The sequence below is a fragment of the Trachurus japonicus genome, chromosome 1 (assembly GCF_045865225.1).
Source record: "Trachurus japonicus isolate A0001 chromosome 1, Traja_1.0".
Taxonomy (NCBI): Eukaryota; Metazoa; Chordata; class Actinopteri; order Carangiformes; family Carangidae; genus Trachurus; species Trachurus japonicus.
Genome location: NC_140907.1, coordinates 29,812,584 through 29,836,476, shown reverse-complemented (window position 1 = coordinate 29,836,476; position 23,893 = coordinate 29,812,584). Strand labels below are relative to the sequence as shown.

The window sequence follows — 23,893 nt, the reverse complement described above, 5'->3', positions numbered from 1 at the left end:
CTGGTAGGATTTGACTGAACTGCCCAACTCTCACTCACACACACACACACACACACGACAGGATAGAAATAATTTACTGATACAGAAGTAGTGGGAGTTTGTAATTTTTCTTGGATAAAGTCGATTGAATCGTGAAAATGCTGTAGTGCAGACCAGAGTAATCTCTGACTGTGTGTGTGTGTCGCTCTAGTTGTCCGGTTAAGGACCTCTTGTAGCTGTGTGAGGGCGGCTGGTTGGGTCAGTGATCAAAGACGACTGGGCTCAGGCCCAGGAGCCGGAGAGGTCAGCGGGCCCCGGAGCCAGAGAGCAGAGCCAGAGATGTAGTTGGAACAAAACTTGGTCTGAGATTTCTAATTCTGGCCTGGTCCACAAAAAAGAAAAAAAAAACGTATGTCCTTCACATACTGTAAATAGAGCACATGACACACACACATGCTGTCAAATTAGCTGTGATGCTCATATATCGATCAAGCATATATTATGACCATCTGCCTAATATTGTGTTTTCCTTTTTGCTGCCAAATACACAACAAACTGATGCACTGTGTCCTCTGACACCTTTCTATCAGAACCAGCATGGACTTCAGTGTGAGCATCAGCTCTGTTGGATCGAACCACACATGTATCAATGAGCCTTGGCCCTGACCCCCGACTCTTTGGTTCCCTCCTTGGACCAACTTTTGGTCGATCCTGACCACTGCAGACCGGGAACTCCCCACACGAGCTGCAGTTTGCTAAGATGCTCTGACTGAGTCATAGTTTGTCCATTTTTCCTGCTTCTAACACATCAACTTTGAGGACAAAATGTTTACTTGATACCTAATATATCCCAACCAGTGCCATAATTAAGTGTTACTCAGTGTTATTCACTTCACCTGTCAGTGCTCATAATGTTATGCCTGATCAGTGTACTGTAGGGAAAATAAGTATTGAACGCGTCAACATTTCTCTCAGAAAATATATTTCTAATTGAGCTATTGACATGAATTTTTCACCAGATGTTGGCAACGGCTCAAGTAATGCACACATTCAAAGGAATCCAAACATTTATGTCCATAAATGAGGTAATGTGTAATAAAATGAAATGACACAGGGAATAAGTATTGAACACATGAATAAAAGGAGGTGCAAAAAGGTTTGGAAAGCCAAGAAAGCAGCTGCAGTCTATGTTGGCTGGGTTTAGTCCAAATTGACGCCTATGAAAAGGTTTCTCGTCACCAAGGTGTCACACAAGATGCGTCTCATGATAGGGAAAAGCAAAGAGCTTCTCAAGACCTTCAGATACTTATGCTGCTGAATGTACTGATGGCATCGGTTACAGACGTGTCTGAATGCACCGTTTTATCCATTAGTGCCATTATCCAGAACTAAAAAGAACAACATTTTACCATAAACTGTACAATGAGTAATGCACTCAACCGCCATCGCCTCTATCCATGCTCACCATGCAAGTCTATTGACGCGTACAATACTTAGGCTATTTTCCCTGCTGTATATGTCTTCTTACATATTATTACTTTATTATAGTAGAAACCCACCAATGACTTTATTGTATAGTTCATGAAGAAATGCTGCATAAAAACTCCAATCACCTCCATAAATAACCAGCGTGTAACCAGAGAGACTGAGACTGGACTCTGTCTGGATACAGCAACAGGCATTTTAATTTTAGTAAAAATCTCTGACGCTTTCTGTTGTAAAATCCTGAGCTGATCACACAGACTTTGAGGACTTATGCTGTGAAACTTGACTGGTGCTTATCCTGGACTTCCTGGCCGTATATACTGGGAGCTGCTCTGCTGCTGCTCCAGCCGGTCGTCTGCAGAGTCACTGCTGCTGCTGAATGTGCAGCCATTTGAAGCTCTGTGAGTTATTCTGGATTTCAACTTGTTTTCTTGGAGCTTTTATAGACTTTCATCTTTGTTTGTGTTTCCATCGTTGTTCTTCGTGTTAAAGCGAGTCAGCAACAGTCCACTCGCTGCTGGCTGCCATTGTGGTTAAACTATGATAAAGACGCCCACACATAAACGGTAAATGTGTGGGTGGAGCTGCTGGATCGAAGAGAACGTAGTTAGCTGGAGAGGGAGGCAGACATGAGGGAGATGATGATGGCCACACAGAACCACGGCTATACCGCTGTCTCCCACTCGTGCTTTATCACTCTCTCTCTCTTTTTCCATCTCTGATATTTAATATTTTCCACATTGAGCCACAGCTTCAATTTGTGCTGCAGCCCACTGGGGGGGGGGGGGGGGTTGCTGGTTCTCCCTGTGGCCACACCGACACTGCATGGCCAGAGCCGCTGTGTGAAGTGAGTGATGTTAATACTTGTGTTTATGTTTGAAAGTCATAAAACTCAGATAAAAGACATAAAACCTGCACATTATGACACAAAAAACAACCACAGAGCTGCAAAAAATTAACATAAAGACATAGATAACTAGAAAGAGCAGTGGATTTGATATGTATAGCAGCAGTGGAGGTCTTTACCTGCATGTCCATCTGCAGGGGCCCATGTTCTTGTAATTTATGTAACATCTTGTATTTTACCAGCAGTTTTTTTTTAACCCTACACCAATAGTTGTCAGTCATTTGATCTTGATAAGATCTTAATGGCAGATGACTGAGTGGTGCTCACTTGAATCACTCTCGCAACAGTACATTCACACTGGCTTTGGATGGTGACCAAAAAAAAGAGAAAGAAAAAAGGTCTTCCTGAATTGATGGCAGACAACCTTTTTTTTTTTTTTTTGCAGATATGATATTTGACATCTGTTTCCTTTGAAATAGATGGAAGTGGGAAAAAGTATTTTTGGGCCCAAACATTAATTAGCAGAAAGCTCATCTCATCAGAGATGGTGGTGGTGAAGAGCCAGCAGGTGGAAGATGGTGGATCCACTCTGGTCATGAAACTCTCGCCAAAATCTGCAGATGATGGCGGTGGTGACAGACTGAGTCCCAAAGAAATATTCAAAGCTTCAGTTCATGTGGAGGGGGAAACTGATCAGATTTGGCTGAGGGTGGAAATGCATCAGTGAAAACCAGCATCTGAAGGCAGCTTGAGAAAATAATTTTACATCAAAACCATCACAAAGATGATTTCAGATTGAAGACAGTGTAAAATGTCAGTGTTTGCAGAAAAGAACAAACAACAAAAAGTCCAGTTTGTGATCTGTTTACCAAATGCACAAACACATGTGTGGGAAGGCACACACACACACACACACACACTCTTTCACTCTCTCTCTCTGCCTCACACACACGCACACACTTATTAGAAAATGCAGAGTTGGCAGGGTGAACTAATTTATGCTTGAGTGCGGTTCAATTAAGGCAGATGTAAAGAACAGTTCCCCAGTCTCAGTTTGTGCAACCCTGCTAAATGCAATGCAGAGCACACACATCCTCTCTCTCTCGCTCCGTCTATCACACGCATACACACACACATGCACACCAATAGCCTTACATTACAGAATTACAGAGGGTGTTAGAAGAATTAATTGACTTACACAATGAGGCAGGAATTGTTTACTGAGCCATAGGATGTGTACAAACGCCATGGCAACAGTGACGACAGTGGATGCCGGAGCGCTGGAATGCGGCTGAAATCCTTCGTGACTGAACTACCGGTAGGCTGTGGCCTCAGAAAGTCAGAAAACGCTGGTGTGAATCTTTGACATAAAAAGCAGAAAGGAGAAGAAAAAAAAAAGGCCACAAGGAAATGTTTCCTTTTCATCAGCTTGTGTATGAAAAGCATCCAAATATCTGTATTGATTGAAGAGAGGAGAGGAGCTCAGGTCAGCAGCAGCATTGCACTAAACAAACTTAAATTCCAGATGAATAGATGGAGGTCGTGTCGTTTTATTATCACCTGTCGTCTTATTATTGACTATACCGGTTAGTTTTGTCAGTGCTTGTCATACTCATTCCATTAAAGGTCCCTTACTGTATAAAGGTGGATGCTCCTGTATTGTCTGGTTATAAATCCGTAAGTATTGGTGACACTGTGAAACCTTTAAAGCCTCAGTCCACACAGAGAAATACACACAGACTGCATTCAGAAACTGAGCTTTAAAAATGAGCCAGCAGGACTTCCTGTGTCTTTGTGATGTCACAACAAAGCAGTCACCAAGCCCCGCCCACCTGGATCCACCATCCCGCCTTGCAGGATTTGGTTTCTCTAAGCGTTTAGGCTCAGTTGGCTCTACTTATATTGATTTTTAGAAAACAAGCAGCCAATCAGAGGAGAGACTTGGAGCCTCCTCTATTCTCATTGGCTGACACCGACCTGTTGTTGCCAGGTCCAGACAGAAGCGTGAGAGAGGAGATGTAAAACCACAGTGAGCTGTTTTTTGGATTCTTTTAAATACAAATATATCTTCTTACGGATCAAAAACACACAAAAAAGCAGAAAATATGAGAGTTTATCAGAGCCACTGTCACAATTTCAGCCGACTGTTGTTGCCAAAGTGCCGCTGGAGGTTGAGTCATGTTGAACTTTGTAATCAGATGAGTGTGAGCTGCTGCTCAGGAGAACAGAGACGCTCTCTCCATTAAAGAGCCCTGCACATTAATGGTTCATAGATTTGGCTCCAACAGTCTGCATTTGATCTGCATATAACTGAGAATTAAATTAGCGTGGTTGTGCCTAGCAACCATTGGTGAAATGGTTCAACTTTTATTTTTTTCTTTGACAATTAAGTTTTAATATTTTAACAAAAAGAATTATACATTGAACAGAATGGAGAATTTTTTTAGTAGTATTGTTGAAAAAACAAAACAAAAAAATGTTCCAACTATAAAACATGTCTCTCACACATAAATTAGATTTATAAATGACTCAAAATACCCTGAACTTTATAGACAAATAGGAACCAGAACGAAATATTATAATAGAAGATCACATGGGAAGACCTGTCTGGTAACTGTTATAAAATAACCAATAATGGAGGAATTTGACTACAAAGTACTTTAATCATTGGACTTTTTTACTTTACTCTGAATGTGGAGAAGTCATAAACACATACAATTATCCACAACCATGCAGACACTTCTCTCGGGAATACCAGTGATGTAAAAGTTCTGGAAAAGAGGGAATTTAGACGCATTTCACTTGCGGATCCATTGTTATTTTTGTGAGGAGCTGAACCTGTGATGCAGATCAGAGCTGCAGATACTTCCGCTGATTGCAAAAGAAAATGACAACGGTGAATTGGAAAGATGCAAAACCACCAACCCGTAACGCAGAGAGAGCAGCAGCTGAAGCAGGTCTATGTATTGGAAAGTGAAAGTGGCTGCTTTTATGCAAAAGAGGACTTGTAATACACAATACCAGGTGTTTAACTGAGGTGAATTGTTGTAAGAAAACTGCGTTGTTCTAAAAGCCTGTCACTGAAAACATCACTGTTATATTCCTCTTTAATTGACATTGTCCTGCAGAAAATGACTTTCTTTACATATTCCTTCTATCTAATTCAATTAATCTTATTTGAGGGCTATGAAATCCTGCATCAGTCAATGTATTGTTCTGACAAAACAAGAATAATAACATAATATTAATCAGAAGCTCAGTAAATCTCAGTAATAGAGTGATAAATATTTAGTCTTGTATTGCAAACCCTCATCCTCTTCTCCTGTTTTCCCCCTTTCTTTTAACATAAATAATGTGACACAGTTAAAGTACGAACACTTCCCTCCACTTATTCTTTTCATCCATCTGCTTCCGCAGACTCGTATGTCCTTGTTATTGTACAGTTTTAGTTTTTCTAGGTCTTACTTAATTCCCTGCCTCGCGCTCCCGTTCTCTGTCTATCTCTTTCACCGCTCCCTCCCACATCTTATTGCTCAGAGCAAACAATTACTTGGCTTGTTTGAGATACTCTGGACTAAAATAAATCTGAATAAATGTGGGGATCTCAGACGCTATATAGAAATGTAATGCGGGTGAGGGAGGAATGGAAGAGGAGAGGCAATAAGAGGTATACAAAGAGGATGTCACTGCTGCTGAGCGTCAGAATAGCCCTCCCTGTCACTTTCTGCTCTCGCACACAAACATACAATCACACGATTATATATGTCCACATATTTCTGAAACAGAGCTTTGTTTTAAAGCGAAATTCATCCCCACAGGCGGAGGGGAAATAGTTTTTTTTTTCCTCCTGAATTACTAAAGAAAACATACAATCTTGTCAGACCTGAGGGCTTTTTGTTGTTACTGGGTTAAAAAAAAAAAAAAATCCCTATTCCTTGCTCTGCCTCTCCGTTTTATTTTCCTCCACGTATTCATATATTTTGCTTTACTGTAATTATTTGCGGATCTCCTCCAATCATCTGCGCTGGTCCATCATTTACAGTGACCTCCATTTGAGGGGCTGTTTTCCCAACTGCAGCTCTGCAGATCTTGGAAGAGATTTAAAGAAGCAGAGTGGATTTAAATTGCAAATAACGCCCTGCAGGACTCCTGAGGACGCACATGCACGATTAACTTAAAACATTTATGGAATTTCTGACTTTTATTTTACACTGTACAGTAGCATTGGAGAGGGGGAGAAAGAGAGAGAGAGAGAGAGGGGAGGGATGTTCATGGTAATGAACTGGATTAAAACCAACAGTATGACACTTTTATCACTCTGAGCCAGGAGAAGTTTTACGGTTAACAGCCTTTCATCCTCTCAAAAAGCCTCCATTCATTAGGACCTGACTGTACACATCTCAGTAAAAATGACACATAATGTGACAGATTTTCTTTGTTTTTTGACGTCTCCTTTAAAGATACAGTTTTTTCCTTTTTTTTCTGGAGCTTTTCTTGGGTTTTTATTTTTGAAGATTAAATCCATAAAATGATCTATATGGTGTTAAACCATCTCAGCGTAGTTTTACATCCTCCTCTCTCATACTTCTCTTTGGAGCGCCAGAAACAACAGGTCAGTGTCAGCCAATCAGAAGAGAGGAGGCTCTGGCGCTCTCTTCTGATTGGTTGACTCTTTTTTTTAGGCAGATTTCGGGTGAACACCCAGAGAAACCAAACACTGCAAAATTGGATAGTGGATCTATAGGTGGGTGGGGCTTGGTGCATGGTTTTGCTATACAGTAGCTGAGCCAATCAGAAGAGAGGAGGTTCTGAGTCTCTCCTCTGATTGGCTGACTGTTTTCTGAATGATTCATCATTATACTGTAAATATAGCAGATTGGTGCCTGGACCAAAACCTGTAAGGTTTGGTGTAAAGCTGAGGGTGGTGACAGCTTTGTTGTGACATCACAACGTTACAGAGATCCTGACAGCTCGTTTTAAGGGCTCAGTTTCTGAATGCAGGCTTTTCCACAGGCTTTTCTCTGTGGAGTAATAATATAGAAGCTCAACCTGCTCTGTGATCAAAGAACACATGGAGGTCTCACTTACCTCTCACACAATACAGCACCTTTAAAAGATATATAACTGCCGATCCATGTAAGATATAGATCAGTGCCGCAATTCAGTGATTCCTGTGAGTTCGTGTATGTGTGTGTGTGTGCGTGTGTGTGATTTTGTGCCGATAATAGAATCTTAATTGGTTGATTAGGGAGGATTAAGGTCATTGATTGGATAGAGCTCAGGGCTCACCTGCTGTTCCCTACATCTAATTGGTTGGCTAAATAACATTTCAGTGAAAGGCTGGGAGCTGCAGCAGGCAAGCGTTCACACACTTGTGCGCGCGCACACACACACACACACACACACACACACACACACACACACACACACACACACACACACTCACACACAACTGAGAGGGAAAAAGAGAGACAGATAAGAAGAAGAGCAAGAGATGAGGGGCGGGGAGAGAAAGAGAGAGACCTTTTACATCCAAGTGTCTCAGTCTTTCTGGAAGAACATAATATGGTCAATCACAAATCAGGGTGTGTGTCAGTGTGTGTGTGTGTGTGTGTGTGTGTGTGTGTGTGTGTGAGAGAGCACAAGGTGCAGCTGTTCAGTATGGACCGCCAGTAACCTGTGTCATCACACACACTCACATCGACACACACCTCACACACAGGGCGCTGTGTGTGAGGTGTGATAGCAGCAGCGACAGTGACAGGCTGTGGAAGATGAGACTAATAACTGATTGACATTCATGTCCTTGCAGCTGTTTGGACATGTAGGTATGGATTTTGTGAGTGCGTGTGTGAAAAAACACCTTGTGCACGCATGCCTGTGTGTAATTGAAATGTTAAATTTGACACAGTCGGTAGGCAAAGAGGACATATCAGTGCAAATGCGCCTTTTTTTTTCTGCAGGAAGCATGGCGCAGGCTGCAGGCTGTTGGAGGATTATTGAGGTGTCTGCTTGGCAGCTACAGCCTGTATCATTATTATGGGAGACCTTAATGATGGTGAATTATCATTACTGCAGAAAATGCTCCCTTGCACGGTAGCATGGAGGCACATAAACATCATATTCACACGCAGGGAATTGTAAATCCCACTCTAGATATTTCTAAAGTGCTGTGTACAGTCATGAACCTGCAGGAGCAGCAGCACAGAAGCAAATGTTGGAGCAGGAACTTAGTGACCTACGTTCTGTAAACACTGAATGATGATGACAACCACTTATAAGAAATTACAGAATATTTAGACACTACAAAACTCAATTTAGTTGACCCAGATGTAGTAATAGAAGTTAGAAATATACATTTCAGCAACATGAACTAAATGAACTAATGTCCACTTCCAAAGACCAGAATCTTTAATTGGAGATGAAGAGGGTAATACCTGACAAGTTTTGTATTGCACAATGGTAATGAAAATTAGAAATAAATAAACAAATGAAATGTGTCCCCACAATTATTCAGTTTGTTTTTTTTGGTTGGTTACCACAGTAACACATGCTCGGAGCTCCTTCGCTATCCTTAATGTTGTGAACTGGCCACCGACATGACAGTTAACCTGATTATTCATCTTTCATGCAGCTCATCATGCAAATACAGCAGTGCATAAGTTGTGTAACTGTGTCTGAATAAATGTTTCTGTTAATATGATGATGTAATATGATGACTCTGTCAATGATGTATGGTTTTGGAAGTCGCCAAAGATGATGAACATTGTTTAGTTTGTTTGTTTTCTGCCAAAAAATGCACAGATCTCACAGTGTGTCTACAGCATTATTCAACTTTTTTTATGGGTTACTTATGATCAAGTTTAACACAGAAACACTTGAATGACTGTAACATTACTACTAAATCTGAACCTGAACAATGTATTTTCGTCTTACTGATATCAAGTCATACACACGTCCATACACACACGCCAAATTTAAATTTTTCTGCTTTATCATTTGGTTATTTGCAGTTTTTATCATTTTCATCATGTCCACACGCTGAAGGGGGCGAGTTGCTCTGCTGTTCCTGAAGGCCATGTGCCATCCAGCTGTGGCTAACAACCCACATCTGTGGCGGGTGATATTTGAATTTAATCAGGACCAATTGCAATGTAAATGTATTTCTAGATAGGAAATTACTGAAATGCCCTTTTACAAAGTAATAATAATGAAAGATCCAGGAAAGCAGTGGACACTTCAAAAGTCTGTCCCTGAACATGTTTATCCACTCATTTGTTTCCCCAACTCTTATTAGATAATCTTGTTGACATAATTGAGGGGGGAAAAAATGGGAATTCAACTTTCTCTTGTTCCAAATGTTTCATCACTTCTCATTAGATCCAAACATGTGGGTGGAACTTTTTGTTTCCAGTTTAGTAAAAATCATTGTTGTGCTAATAAACTGACATAAATGATACCACATCACATCACACTCCCTGTTGCTGTCTTACTATGGTAGAGACAATAATTCCTAGAGCCGCCATCAAGGGATCTAAATGAGTATGTTTATGCAAAATAGTTGAGAAGATCTGGAAAAACATTTCTCCAGTAATTTGATATTAAAACACAACAATAATAAGTGTTTAAGCATGAACCAAACCAGTGCCTGCTGTGGCAGTTGTGCACTTTAAACAGCCGCCATCCAGCCAAACCACCTCCTGGCGACTCTGCTGCTGCTAATAGATGTAGCGCTTCATTAAATATGATGAAAAAAAACAAAAAACACATTGCCTCTGAACACGATCCAGCCAGCGATTACGTCGTCACCACCACAGTGTAATTGAGACACAGTCGAGTATATGAAACATAATTTCTTGGAAGGAACTGGAAGCTTTGCCTCTTTAAATACTGGCTCACAAATTACACGTCTGGGCTCTAATAACATGTAATAATGTGCAAGTTATGAAATATTGTGTCATGTGATATAATAACCTCACTGAATGTTCTTCTCCTTCTTCTCTCATTTAGATTCATTTGGACTGAACAGCTGACGTGAATGTCCTGTGTGCCTGGTGTCAGATGTGAGTTACCTCTTCATGATCTAATCTGATGACACTCTCTCTCTCTCTCTCTCTCTCATTTACGCACACACGCACTCACACACACACGCACGCACACACACGCATTTTTATGCACACACAGTCATTTACGCACACTACGAGGCACTGACCTTTTGGCCAATGGTCGTGTCATACTAAGTAGGGTGAGAGCACAAACCTGACTCAGCTGTTTAAGTGTAGCTATTTAGACACACAGATACACACACACACACACAAAGTGCAAGTGTACTGTGTGTGTATGTGTGTGTGTGTGTGTGTGGTGTCGGGGAAATGGGAGCCAGTAGGATGGTGGGCTTAGCATCATCCTCATTTGCCATATTGTTTAGAAGAAAGTACTTAAAACCAGATGGAGCGCGCTCTCTCTCTCTCTCTGACACACACACACACACACACGGATGCAGATGCATACACACACTCTGTCTCTTACAAATTGGGTATGCATATTTATAAGATGAATCACTGAATTATTGAATGGTTTGAAATGGAGCCAATGAAGGTGCAGCACTATGTGTGTGTGTGTACATAATGTACCTAGTATGTATATGTGAGAGTGTGTGTGTGTGTGTGTGTGTGTGTGTGTGTTTAAAAAAAAAAAAAAGCAAACGAGCCAAAAAATCTTGACACACCTTCCTCTGCAGGTATTGACGGCTTGATGTGCACAAAGACGCACACACACACACAGTATCTCTCAAGGTCTTTGCACTGTATAAGAACCGTTTTAATAATTCAGTGCTTCATTGTTTTTAAACACTTCAGTTGAAGTTTTAAACAAGTTACATTTTTCTTATGCTCAGAGGCAGCGTTCACAAAGTTCACACTCGGTCACAACGTTTTTTTTGTTTTTTTTTCCAAACCTCCCTGAACTAGTGGGGAAATATACTGATAACTGTACTTTTAGATGATAACATTATTACATTATACATATTGTAAAGGTACAAAGCTCAGATTCAGAGTCTTTGCTTGACCTCAAGGACTTCCGATCTGCGCCAGCGGCTTAGTAAAAATGCAGATGTGGCTACGTGACTGCGCCTCTCCACCCTGATCACACATCCTGTAGTATAGATTTCAATTGACAGGCTTCTCACACGAACCTTGAGCCTGTTTCAAGTAGTACCAGCGGATGGGTCAAAGCTGACATAAGCCCGATGAAGCCCACTGGGCAAAACGTGTTGCTTAACTTTTAATAATAAATCAGTATTGAAATGACCACATTGTGTGCGGTGGAACTCTTTCCTTTCTTCATGGACTCATTTCCTGACACCACCGGCACCAATGTGAGGATCTAAACTGCGCAGTGCAGGGCAAACTCCCCTTTCTCTTTACTGTTTCAAGTACGTTTACGTAGCTGAGTGGAGGTACGGTAGGAAACAACTGTGCTTCCTTGTCCTGCGGGGGCGGGGGGAATCAAAACGAGCACCATTGGTTGTCTCCATGTTTGTAGCTCCGACCTGTCAGATGAGTTGTTTGTATCTGCCCTTTTACTGCAGGGCAGGTGAGGTGCAGGCGCAGAGGCAGTCGGAGTAAGTGAAGGGAGCTTCTGTTTGGCTTCAGCACTAGGAGGATGATGGTTGTGTCTAATTTTACACTGTTGCCCATAAAGTTGGAATAAATTATAATGTTTTAAAATGGTCAATTTAACAGAAATGCATATTTAAGGGGATTTCATGCATAAGAAGAAGTCCAATATTACTCTTTCAAATGTCAATAATATCGGGTATGGTCACCCCTGACACCCCGGATCAATGTGTTCAGACGTCGTGGCATATACTGTACTGTCCACAAGCATGAATTTGTTTCACCTGGGTAACTGGGACTCAGCATTTGATCATTGCACGTGTTCAAAGGTGATTACTGATGTGTAGAAATATGAATAAAAATAGGAATGTGTCTGAAAACAACAATTATTCCAACTTTATGGGCATTGGGCAACGGTGTACACAGACCAGCACTGGATGTGCATTTGATGTGGTGCTAGAGGTCATATATAACAGTATATAGGGTGTCCAGTGTGTGTGTGTGTTTGCATGTGTAATAGTGACTAATCAGACTGAAAAGAAATCACCCAGAATGCATTGTGTGCATGGACCCTTTTGCAATTTTTTTCATCCAAAATACACTGTACATGTACGTATGTATGTGACATTTCTACACAAACTGTGGAATCTGCATTTACAAGCTGCTTATAAACTTCACTGTGTATGTTTGTGGGTGTTTTAGAAACTCTTTTACGTAAATACACATATTATATAGAAATATTTATGTGTGCATCAGAAATACATTTGTGAATTCCCTTTACAGACAACAAATATTTTTATTTGCGCTGAATGAAACTTATTTTTTAATATAAATTCCCATAATACATTTGCGAATCCGTCTGTGTGCATTTAATCATTTTGAGACTGATCTGACTCCATATTGCTGAGTTTGAAGTCCTGTCAGATCCCCGACTGGAGCTGAACCAAGTCTGAAGAGTTACGGCAGCAATAATTGAATCCTGTGTTATAAATATTGTGAAGTAAATAGCAGAAAATCTGTTGTTCACACAGTGTAGTAACCAGGCAGGAAAGTCTGCTTGCACATGTTGGATTGGCCAATGTGATGAAAAAAAAAGAAAAGAAAAAAAGATGATGAGTCAGGTTTAATTTTGTTCACCCCGGCTTCATCAAAGCATTGCAATGCATGAAGAGTTGTCTGGTGCATGAATGGTGATGTGATCTCTTCCTTTTAGACTCATCAGGAGGTATAAACGCTCACATAACTTGACCAGCTGCCCCAGACCAGCCGCCCTATTCTTAGCATTTTAATGAATACAACCCAGTTTGACATCTTTCTTATGAATCGCCCAGCTCTCAGACTCTTTTCACTATCCGCAGCACCCTGTGGTCGTCCCCCCCTCTGTGTTAAGTTGAGAGCACGCAAAAAAAAGTACGAGTCATAGTCATTTAAAAGCTCATGACAACAACAAGACACCGCCACATCAATCCAATTTGCATTTTCACATGATGGACAAATCTCAGCTCGTGCAGACCGCTAGCTGCTGCTGGTTGTTTACTCGTGGAGTTCATGAGACAGCACAGCTTGTACATTTTGATGAGAAATGAGCAGGATTCAAGAGTCATTAGCAGACGATGTGGGCTGCTCAGAAATCCACATACTGTATGATTCCTTAGCCCCAGGCTCAAATTTAAGGCCTCTTTACACTTGTAATCACACTCAAAAGGCCTGCGAAGAACACAGACACGGTATTTCATCCTGATCTCCTCTCACTCACTGTCCTCCATCGTCTGTGCAACGTTATCGTCTGTCCCCTGAGAGAGCCCACTGTTTGGTTTGTCCAAAAAAAGAACAGGCTTGAAGCACTTACATGCAAGGTAAATGGAGCATTGAACTAGTCGAGAGTAGAATGGGATGTTGTGCTGAACTCGGTTGGTTGCCATGACATCCGCAGCATCCAGCACCTGAACGAAACACTAGCAATTTCTTATTTCAGATACTTAAATGCAAGAAGTAGAAAAAAAAATTACAGCAGGATCTCAGGCTCAGGTGTTTCCTATAAGGTCGGTAATCAGATATGTTGAGTGCTTTATTTTTATTCTATTTTAATTTGTTTTATATTATTTTAATCTTATCAGTTAATCCATTAAACTTTATCCGTAGAGCACTTTTCATACAAGAAGCAGTTCAAAGTGCTTTACATGATAAAAATGATAAAATGATAGAAAGGACATTTACACATAAAGACATACACATACACACACATATGGATTCACACACCCAAAAATGAAAAACGCAGAGGAAACGCTATCTTACACTCAACAATTTGCAATTTGCAGCAGGGAAGAGTGGCTAAAAGATAAGATAAAATAGGTAAATTCAATAAAACTAGATTAAATTAAAAAAATGTAATTTAATTTTAAAAAAGGATAAATATATGTATACAGTAAAATATGGAGCATATCTTATCTTAATGTTCTTATCCTATCTTATTTTAGAAAAGTTCACATGAGAAAAAAAAGCATCTACAGGAAAAGTCTTGTTAGCAGTGACAGCAGATGTTTAGTCGACTGTGTCTCGTCGGGCCAGCAGCACAGTGCAGAATATGTGTGAAACTGTGAAGGGATAGAAATAGTTTGCTGCTGAGTCATACAACTTTTGGGTTGAGCACAAATTTACTGTTTGCTCAAGTTGAAATATTGTCAATGTAGTGGACTCCCCTTCACCCCAATCACACCGCCAAAAAGTGAAGTCATTTCCACTGAGCTCGGCTTCAGTGGCAAAAATTTCCCCAATGTGGTCTCACTTGTGGAACGTGTTGATTGGTTCCCATGTTTTTTAACAGAATTTATCATTTGCATATTCAACCAAACCAACCAAGCAGGATTAAAACTATCAAACCACAAACGATAACAGTGTATTATATATAAATTACAAACAACAAATTGGTGGAAAATCGCCACTATGGCAGCTGTGCCTTTTTTTAGGCTGTAACAGCCCATAATCCTAAACCAGCCAAACAGAGCCGTCTCCAAGGTTCATACTAGTTCAGCAGCTTGGATAAGTATTTTGGACCCCAAGCTGATGAGTGAATTATGGGAGGATAGTAGGATTTTAAAGTAAAAAAAAAAAAAAAATTCAGACGCTGGTTACAATCTGAAAACTGGAGTCATGTGCTGAGCTTTTTTTTTGTTGTTGTTGGGGGGGTGGGGATGCTATAGCTGCCGTTTGAATAAGCTGTAGCTGTCTGACTGTAAACAGCCCCCTGCAGAGAGTCTGAAGATGAATGTATCTTCAAATAAAGGAAGTCAATTAGTAAACAGTAGTGAAGCTTCTTTACTTTTCAATGACAGCTTGGGAAGGTGAGCCCTCACTGTGAGTTTTTCTTTCTCAGCCCCAAAGACAGTAACTTCATTTTGTCCTTATTTAATTAGAAGAAATATTGGAGCTTCCCACTCATTTACCTGACACACCTCGCATTTGAACCTGATGATATTGTTGCTTGGTGACACAGTTATGTATAATTGTGTGTCATCTGCATACATGTGAAAAGATAAGATAAGACTTTTATTGATCCCACCTCAGTAGCATAAGTATAAAATGCAAAGGTAAAAATAAAATATGAAAATATACAGTTTTATAGAAAGTATAAAAACATTAACTGGTTGACACGTTGTTGGGAGGCCCGCTGATGTAGGCCGACAGCCACCAACTAATACAAAGTAGGAGACAGTTCAGTTTCAATAATTTCCTGTAACTGTGTCACTTCCCAAACTCCTCATCCCCTTAGGAGACCAGCAGCAGCAGGTCTGATCTATACTTTCCAATTGGAAAAATGATCAAGATCACAAATTTCACCAATTCGTTGCCACATAGTCACTTAAATTTGTTACATATTTCAATATTTTACAAGATTCTTCATCAAAATTATGTTGTTGTTTTTCTACGACCCACAAATCAGGAAAAAGTAAACTTTATTAATGACCTGCTTCTGTCTCTGCAACAAACTCTGCCAATATTTCACAATAGATCTCTCTTCTTTGTTGCTTTCTAATTGCAGAAGTTTGGAGGCAATTATATGAAACCATTAATTCAACATTTCTTTGCTCAATAATAAAATGACTGTTATTATTATTTTACTGGTTTTGGAGGGAGAATGGAGAGAAGGGGTATTATAAGACTGATAGGCCCTTTGTACTGGGTTGATCAGTTATTATTATAGTGGATAAAAACGAGCTGCAAAATCAAAATGTATATGTATGAAATATTGTGTGTTATTATGTTATGACATGGACAAAAAGGATCATGACCACACCCATGCAGAAGACAGGAAGTGTCCTTTCATCCCATTAGTAATGCATTTTATACAGTATAGGACTCGATCGAGTTCACTGTCAGAGAGACTGAGCAATGCTCTGATCTGTCTATTAATATACTGTGATTAACCATGTCAAAGGCAGCAGTAAGGTCTAATAGTACAAGGACAGAGACTTAACCAGAGTCAGCGCTGAGATTAATGTCATTCAAGACCTTGATAGGAAAAGTCTCAGTGCAGGCAGAGGTGGAGTCTCAATCCAGACTGACAAATGTAAACATATCTATTTTCCTCCAGGAGGTTGGTGAGTCGTCTAAAAGCAAAAAAAAAAAAAAAAAAAAAGACTTCCTGAATGCTTTTCCTAATAAATAGCAGGGTTGATACGGGCCTGTATCGATTCACTAGTGATGGATCCAGATGAGGATTACTTTTGTTTTTTAAAGTGTTTTGAGGACTGCAGTTTCCAGGGCCTCTGGGGAGAACTTGAAAGTAGTGAACTATTGACTATGTGCAACACATCTGTTGCCAGGCAACTAAAAACCTTCTTTAAGAAATCTGAGGGCAGCAGATCAAGACAACACATGGAGGATTTCAGATGAGGAACTATTTTTTATTTATTTATTTATTTTTTTGGAGAGCTGTGAGATTTATGGCATCAAAATGAGGCGTAGCAGAGGAAACAGCGTGTGACTCCTGGCTCACACCTTCACAGCCTTCACTGTGTATCGCCAGGGAAGTGGAGTAGTAGTATTGATAAAGCAACTGTAGTAGTGTGTCAGATGACATTACAGATTACGGTCGAGGCTGAAACAAGCTATCAGTGGGACGTGACTGACAAGTGGGTTTTGAAGAGCGGCGGTGGTGAGGGGGGGTTGGAAGTTTCATGAAAGAAACCTTGAAAAATAGGTTTTTCTCACAGCAGACATTTTGATTTGTCATAGCCAGAAAAAAAAATGGTGTTACTAATAACATTAAGGACAGCACTCTGTGATCCGAGCGTCCCTGTGAGCTGCCACAGCGACAGGCAGCCAGCCAATCAGGGCAGGGATAGAGAGTTAAGCCATTAATTAATGTGATTATTGACACCTGTGCTCCTCCATTGTTTCAGTGTGACACTCCACAGCTTTTGGTTTTGCATTTTTAAAAAAGACAAACATGGTGTGAAATTGTTACTTCCAGTTCCCTGGCTGCTTTATAAATGGACTTTGCGGGCGCTGCCAAGCAGAACAGGTGGCTGCTTTTTGTGGTGTGTGTGTGTTTTATGACAGAAGCTCATTCACTAATGTTTCCGACTGAGTTATGTTTGGATGTAGTTTATTGTCTCGTCTGCCCTCCAACGTTCCTCCATACTGGATGTTTAAAGGAGCATTATGCGATTTATGACCGTTATCAGCGATAACCGCCTTGTAGCCAAGTACAGCAGGTGTGTGTGAAGTAAAACAGGTTGTTTGATCTTAATGATGTAAGAATTTAAGGCGAGACACTACAGGCAAAAACACAGTTTTTTCATGCACTGATCAATTTTGAGATTCCTTAACATGTATTCTTTCAGAAAAGTCAAAAGAAATGGTAGAAAACCCACATTAAGGTGGTTATTTTACTTCATTTTGTCGCTTTCGTTGGTAGATTTCTCCTAAATTCACCAAAAGTTAACAGCTACTGTGACATGCTGTGCTTGTTGTCTGATCCATGTCATGTCAGGTATCATTGTAAAGCTCTCTCTCTCCTGAACAATGATGTTGCCTCGAAAAATGGTGATTTCCCCTGTATCCGCAACAAATTGTAAAAGTACGATTGACATTAAAGCAGAAGTAAGTGGTCCGGTCGTTTTCGCTAATGCTGCGTTCCAGGCAGGCTTTTGAAATCGTAAATTACAGCTTCAAGTCACAACTTACGACTTTGTAGCGTTTCAGGCAACCCACTCGTGTTTTTCCGACCTGTTTTACCGGTGAAAGTCACTATAACGGCCACTCGTAACTTCCGACCGGTGAACTCGTACCAGATCGAACTGGTACCACTTCACGGTCGGAAAAATACGAGTTTCCTTGAACGCACCGTAACAGTCCTCGTCGCTACGTCACCACATTCACAGCGTCCCTTGGCTGCACACACAGCCCTGCATGCCGTTCTCTCTCCTCATTGGATAAAAACTGTAGGATACGATAAATGTTTTCTCCTCGGCTCAGAGCAGAGCAGAGTGACTGACAGACCCGTGTTTCAGACCAAACACTCTATGTAAGTGATTGCTGTCGGAAGATATAACTATTTAAGACTTATATTAACACAAATATATCACTTACTTCTGCTTTAACAATCTATGGAATTTTACAGTACAAGTCTTTAAAGGCCGTTTGCTCAAAATGAGTTTTTCCTCAGACTCTGAACCAGAAATCTCCACTTCAGCAACACTTACAGACCTTCCAGTTTTATCCCTTTCTATATTCAGAGGGGTTTGTTGATATATCATTCAAAGCCTGATTTATATAACATTTTACTCCTAAAAACATGGAGAAATTAGATTTTTTTTTTTAGAGCTGGTGACAGTATTTACTCATTTACAGAGTGATAAAAAGAGATATCCAAAATCCCCTCTATAAAAACTCTAATAGTCTCTAATATGTCAACAAAATAAAACAAGAATTTTAAAAGTAGCTTTATGCATTGTTCAGATTTCTGTTCTGGAAATGTATGTAAATTAATGCATATATTGCCTCATTTACATATTCAAACATACAATTTCACAAAACTTGTAATACAAAAAATATTTGTCTTAATCTAAGTGATAAACTTGGGAAGTTTCATGATGATATCTGTTAGTTAAATAAAACAAAAAACTTAAAAGTGAGATATAACGAAGCTGGTCTCCCACCAGTTTTTATAAAGTTGTCTGAGGATGTTTAAGTCTGAAACTCATCACAGCTTTGGTGCGCAAAGTAATTGTTAAGTCATTGGTATCGATTAAAACCCCCTGCAGATATATTAGGCTCATTTTATATGACAGTTAAATCTTACTCAGCCTCACCAACCGTACGTTTTCTAGTATTATACTGCAGCAGACACAAATGGAAATCCATAGCGCTAATATCGGAGATCCTGTATTGATTAGGATTGTTTTTGTGTGTGTGTCTTAGCCTCTCGTACTTTTAGAGCAGTGCCTATTTAAATGAATCCCTGCTGTTTTGTGTGTGTTAGTGACGTGTGTGTGTGGAAACAAACTCTGAGATATTAGTAGGATAATGTGAGTCGACAGATCTGGGAGAGACGAGAGCAGAGATCAGCATGAGAAACCAAGAACAAGACTATAAACACTTTGGGGGAATGAAGCCCTGGCTGTCGCCTCTGGATAAGTGCGAGCCTTGTTCCGTGTTTATAAGTTCAGACTCAAGTGATCAAAGAGTAACAGGTGGAGTCTTAAATTGAAATTGGCCTTTTAATAAGCAGCTGAATAACAACGAGGGCGAAACCAGCTTTGCGAATCTCAACATGCCTCCCAGCTGGGCCGACTCCATCATCGGAGCTGCTGGTGGTTAACGTGGTGACTCAAGTGTTCGTATTGGAAAAAAGCAATGACTCTTAATGCTGATAGTTTTATTTAGATCCATTTTAATGCTGTAATCACCAGAATGAACCAACAACTGTTCATTCACTTTTTTAATCATATGGAGTGTGGTATTACAACCTTTCCTTGGTAAAAGTATAGTTTACCACACTATGAGGTCGTGCAATATCATATTTTAGTAAAAGTACATAGTTTTAGCAAGTGATCTGCATAATTTCTTTTGGGCTGGATTGCTGATATTCCAGACGCATTAACATGTACTGAAAGCAGTATTTGATGTGGCTGGTCAAAGTTTATTTAGAGTTCAGTCAGAGAAGTCATGATTCAAATTGAAGCTTCATTATACATTTAGAGTTTGGCGTCTAGGCTCAGGTTCATCAAAGGATTTCATCGAAAATTTAACAGTATAAAAAGTGCGCCAAACTAAGAGAGTGTGTATTATTGTACTATGAGTGAGGCTTGTCACGTGAGTAAAGCGATGCTGCTCGAGTTTCCTGCCTGTACATTTGTTTAATGGCATTATGTGATGGTTTTGTTAGCAGCTATAGCAAATAGATACAGTAGGTGTTGTGAATTAAAAGTATAATAAGAAATGTAGTGGACTTGAAGTGTAAATACCTTGAGAAAGTAAATCATGCTTCTTTTCTGATGATTGGGGTGAAGTGTTTAAAGTATATATTTTACTGTTGAATTTTTGTGCAATTTAGTCTATTTTGACTAAAAAAAAAATCCACTGGTGTTCTCTTCACATAAAAATGTTAATGCCACCCCTGCAGGCACTCAATACAAGAACAATAAAACACTTGACACTGCAGGTGCTTGTATCAAATGGAATAATTTAGACCCTTTTTACAACCTGTGAACATCCCAGCAAAGTTTGAAAGTTTTTTTTTTTTTTCTAAATGTCTTGTTTACATATAACCACTGTTTGCACAGGGAACTCAACATCTAAAATAAAAAGATTAACTGTATAAACAGGTTTAATGTCGATATTAGTAGCTTAACTAATCAATTCACAGTTTATTCTCATGTGTTTGTATGTTTTTTTTATTCGTTGCACACCTTTACCAAGACTGGAGACAATGAAGTACTGACGAGACAGATCTAATCTCCAGGCAGGAACGTTTTCATACATTATTGACACTGAGTCTGTGTCTGTAGCATTAGCTCTATTCATGAGAGACAGATGATACAGCTCTCCTAATTGTTATGGTTCATATTCATTAGTATTTGTTTCTATTACCGGCTTAGAGAAAGTGCAGCAGCAGCAGCAGCAGAGGCTCGACTGTAAGTGAGCGTGTTGCTGCGCAGCTGCAAATAAACTGCAGAGGGACTTGAAGGCCGAGGACAGGTGTGTTTAGATGCCTTTTATTACAAAACGGATTTCAGGGGAGACTTATGGAGCGACAGCTCAAAGGTGTGTTTGCTGGAAATACAGGCGCGGCTGAACCTGAAGGCAGAGAGCAGCTAAATCCTTTCTAAGAGACTGTGACAATTAATGGTTGAGTTGTATTCAGCCTGAAAAATGCCTGAAAAAAAGACCTTCCAACACATCATTGATATACAGTAATTCCTCCTCTCTTAATGGTGTTAATTGAGTCCAACCTCGATACCACCTTGTTGGCCACACAAAGCATGTCTTACAGTATAATGTCTTCTTTTCGATTCTTGTTACTTTTCATCCATCTTGTTTTATTTCAAACCAGAAATAGTTTCTTTCAAAACCTCATAGTAGTTCACCTCATTTTTGTCATGGTCAGTTTAACTTATCAAACCTTCATGGCTTAGACACAAGAGTTACAGTGCCTGGTTAGATTTAGCGAAAGGTGGGAGTTTGGGTTGAGATGAGTTCTTCACTCAGTTCACCATCACCTTTACAATAGTTACATGTTCTTCTTGTGTCTAAAAGCCTTGTGTTCTGTACACCAACAACTTGTTGACTCTGTTAATCACAGACTAAAGTTATGACAGAGTCACTGCTGGTGGAAATGACAGGTATTCACTGATCCTATCTATCTGCAATTCATAAATATCTAGTGAATGAAATATTGTTGGTTCAAGCTCGTTGAACGTGATTTTGCACCTTTATGACCCATTTTGCCAATGAAACCAACTATTTGTGACTATTTGTTCATTTTTTTAATCTTGTAAAAGAAGACTATGATATAAATTTGGGCTGAGTGAAAAAAAAACTCTAAAAAAAAAAAAACCTCTACTCTCCCTGCACTGAGAAAAAAAAAACCTCTTACTTTCCGAACATCCCCTTTCCCCTAACATTTTTTGTTCACTGAAGAAAGATGATATGTTACTCGCCAAGAACAAAAAAGCAGAGAGAGCCTGAGAAAAGCTGGAATATCAGATAAACTCATTGGAGGTCGTTTTTCTTTTTACTTTTTTTTTCTGATTGACTTTTTCTTGCTGCTCTTTGCTGCCTGTGAGTTTCCCAGAGAAGATTTTCTTCAGAAGAAAGAGAAAAGAGCAAAGACCAACATCCTCTTTTTGCCTTGTACCACTCCTAACCTTAACCATCAAACTGTAATGGTAGTGCATGAATCATGCAGCATCCACTGTGGCCGCAGCATAAATAGTAACATGCAGACCATCAGATTCCCCCACGGACGCTCCTCAGAGATGCTCCGTGTTCACACACGCCTGCCAATGTGAAAAAAAGTTACTGATATGTTTCTGCAAACCGAGATGGAGGGAAAATTCCCTACGGTGCCTCCCTGCTCCCTCCATCCTCTCCTCCCTCTGTCCTCTGTCATGTTACTGTCGGTGCTACAAGTCTTTACTGCCATGCAGCGTTTCCATTATGTTTGTCTATTAAATCTGTGAACTGTGTGTGTCCATGTGTCTGTCTTCCTTTAACATCTAATTGCGCATCGGCCTGTTTCCTCCATTAGAGATACGCTATGTCAGATGTGTGTGTGTGTTGTGCTGTAAAGAGTTTAGCCATGAGTCCTGTCAAAACCTTAAGTAAACACACACACAGCAGCTCATTTGCAGAGGACGTTTGACAACAGAAAAGACAAGACAAACAAGGCGTGAAACATAAAAAGACGTAATACACTACAACTGTTCGGTGTGTGTGCGTGTGTGTGAATCCTTTTGTGTTAGTGTGAATCCTCTGTGTTCTGGCCTTATTTAGACTCATTTACAGTAAACAGATGAGTTAGAAATTCTGTTTATCTGGTGTCAGGGGGGGTGGAGGGGGTAGTTTGAGACGTGGGAAAGACAGAGAGAAGAGGCAGAGCAGCTCCATGCATACAATGATCTATTTATCAATTCCCCATCCTGTTTCCCTCCTCTCCACCCATCCTCTCCTCTCCTCCTCCTATTTCTCCTCCTCTCTTGACTGGCCTACTTGCTTATCCTCTTCAGAGCACTTTAAATTCAACTTAACAACACTTTTTTTTTCATTTCTTTTTGGCTGCCGCATCGCTCCTCCTTTTATTTTTTTTTATCCCCCTTTCATTTAATTTCTGTTCGATTGCTCATCTTCCGTGGTACAAATAAGATACAGTGGAGACAATTGGCTGCCTCTATCTCATTGCCGTTATTACTCCATCCAATGTGTGTGTTTTTGCGTGTGTGTGTGTGCAGATGTGTAGCAGTTTGTCTCAGAAAGAAAGAAGCAATGAGGACAATACAGTGGGCTGTAATAACCGTGGAGTTGTTGTTCTCAACAGTACACTGCTGCAATGCTTTAATTAATGTCTAAATATAGAGCCTTAAATAAATGCTTAGAGGCTGATTTGAAGAAATACATGCCAATTTCCTGTAGGCATATTGCTTAATTAAAAATGTTATTTTCAGAATTTAAGATTATGTCAGTCTGGAAAATCGGACTAGAAACAGGAAAAGCGAAACAGAGAGAGAGAAGAGGGAGATAAATTGTAAGAGAGGGCGTCTCGTCTAAAGTGTGAACTTATGGAAATATGTGTTTGAGAGGCTAAAGCCACCCTGACGGCTCTGTGAGGCTGCATGGACCCAGGGTGGTACAATATCCATCATCTTAGTTTACAGTGTTGCTATGCCAACACTGTGGCTCAGGTAGAGCGGGTTAACCGAGGTCTGTGTTTCAAATCCCAGGCAGCTCCTCCAGTCTGCAT

At 40.1% G+C, this 23,893-nt stretch overlaps 1 protein-coding gene across 1 annotated transcript in view; it reads left to right on the top strand.

Annotated features, from left to right (window-relative positions):
• The first annotated feature begins 10,319 nt into the window (after nucleotides 1–10,319).
• LOC146992194 (protein ELFN1-like) overlaps nucleotides 10,320–23,893 on the top strand; it is a 77,286-nt gene continuing 63,712 nt past the window's right edge. Inside the window, exon 1 of the mRNA XM_085784457.1 lies at nucleotides 10,320–10,374. The gene's annotated coding sequence lies outside the window, so the exon portion shown is untranslated. The remainder of the gene's footprint in view (nucleotides 10,375–23,893) is intronic.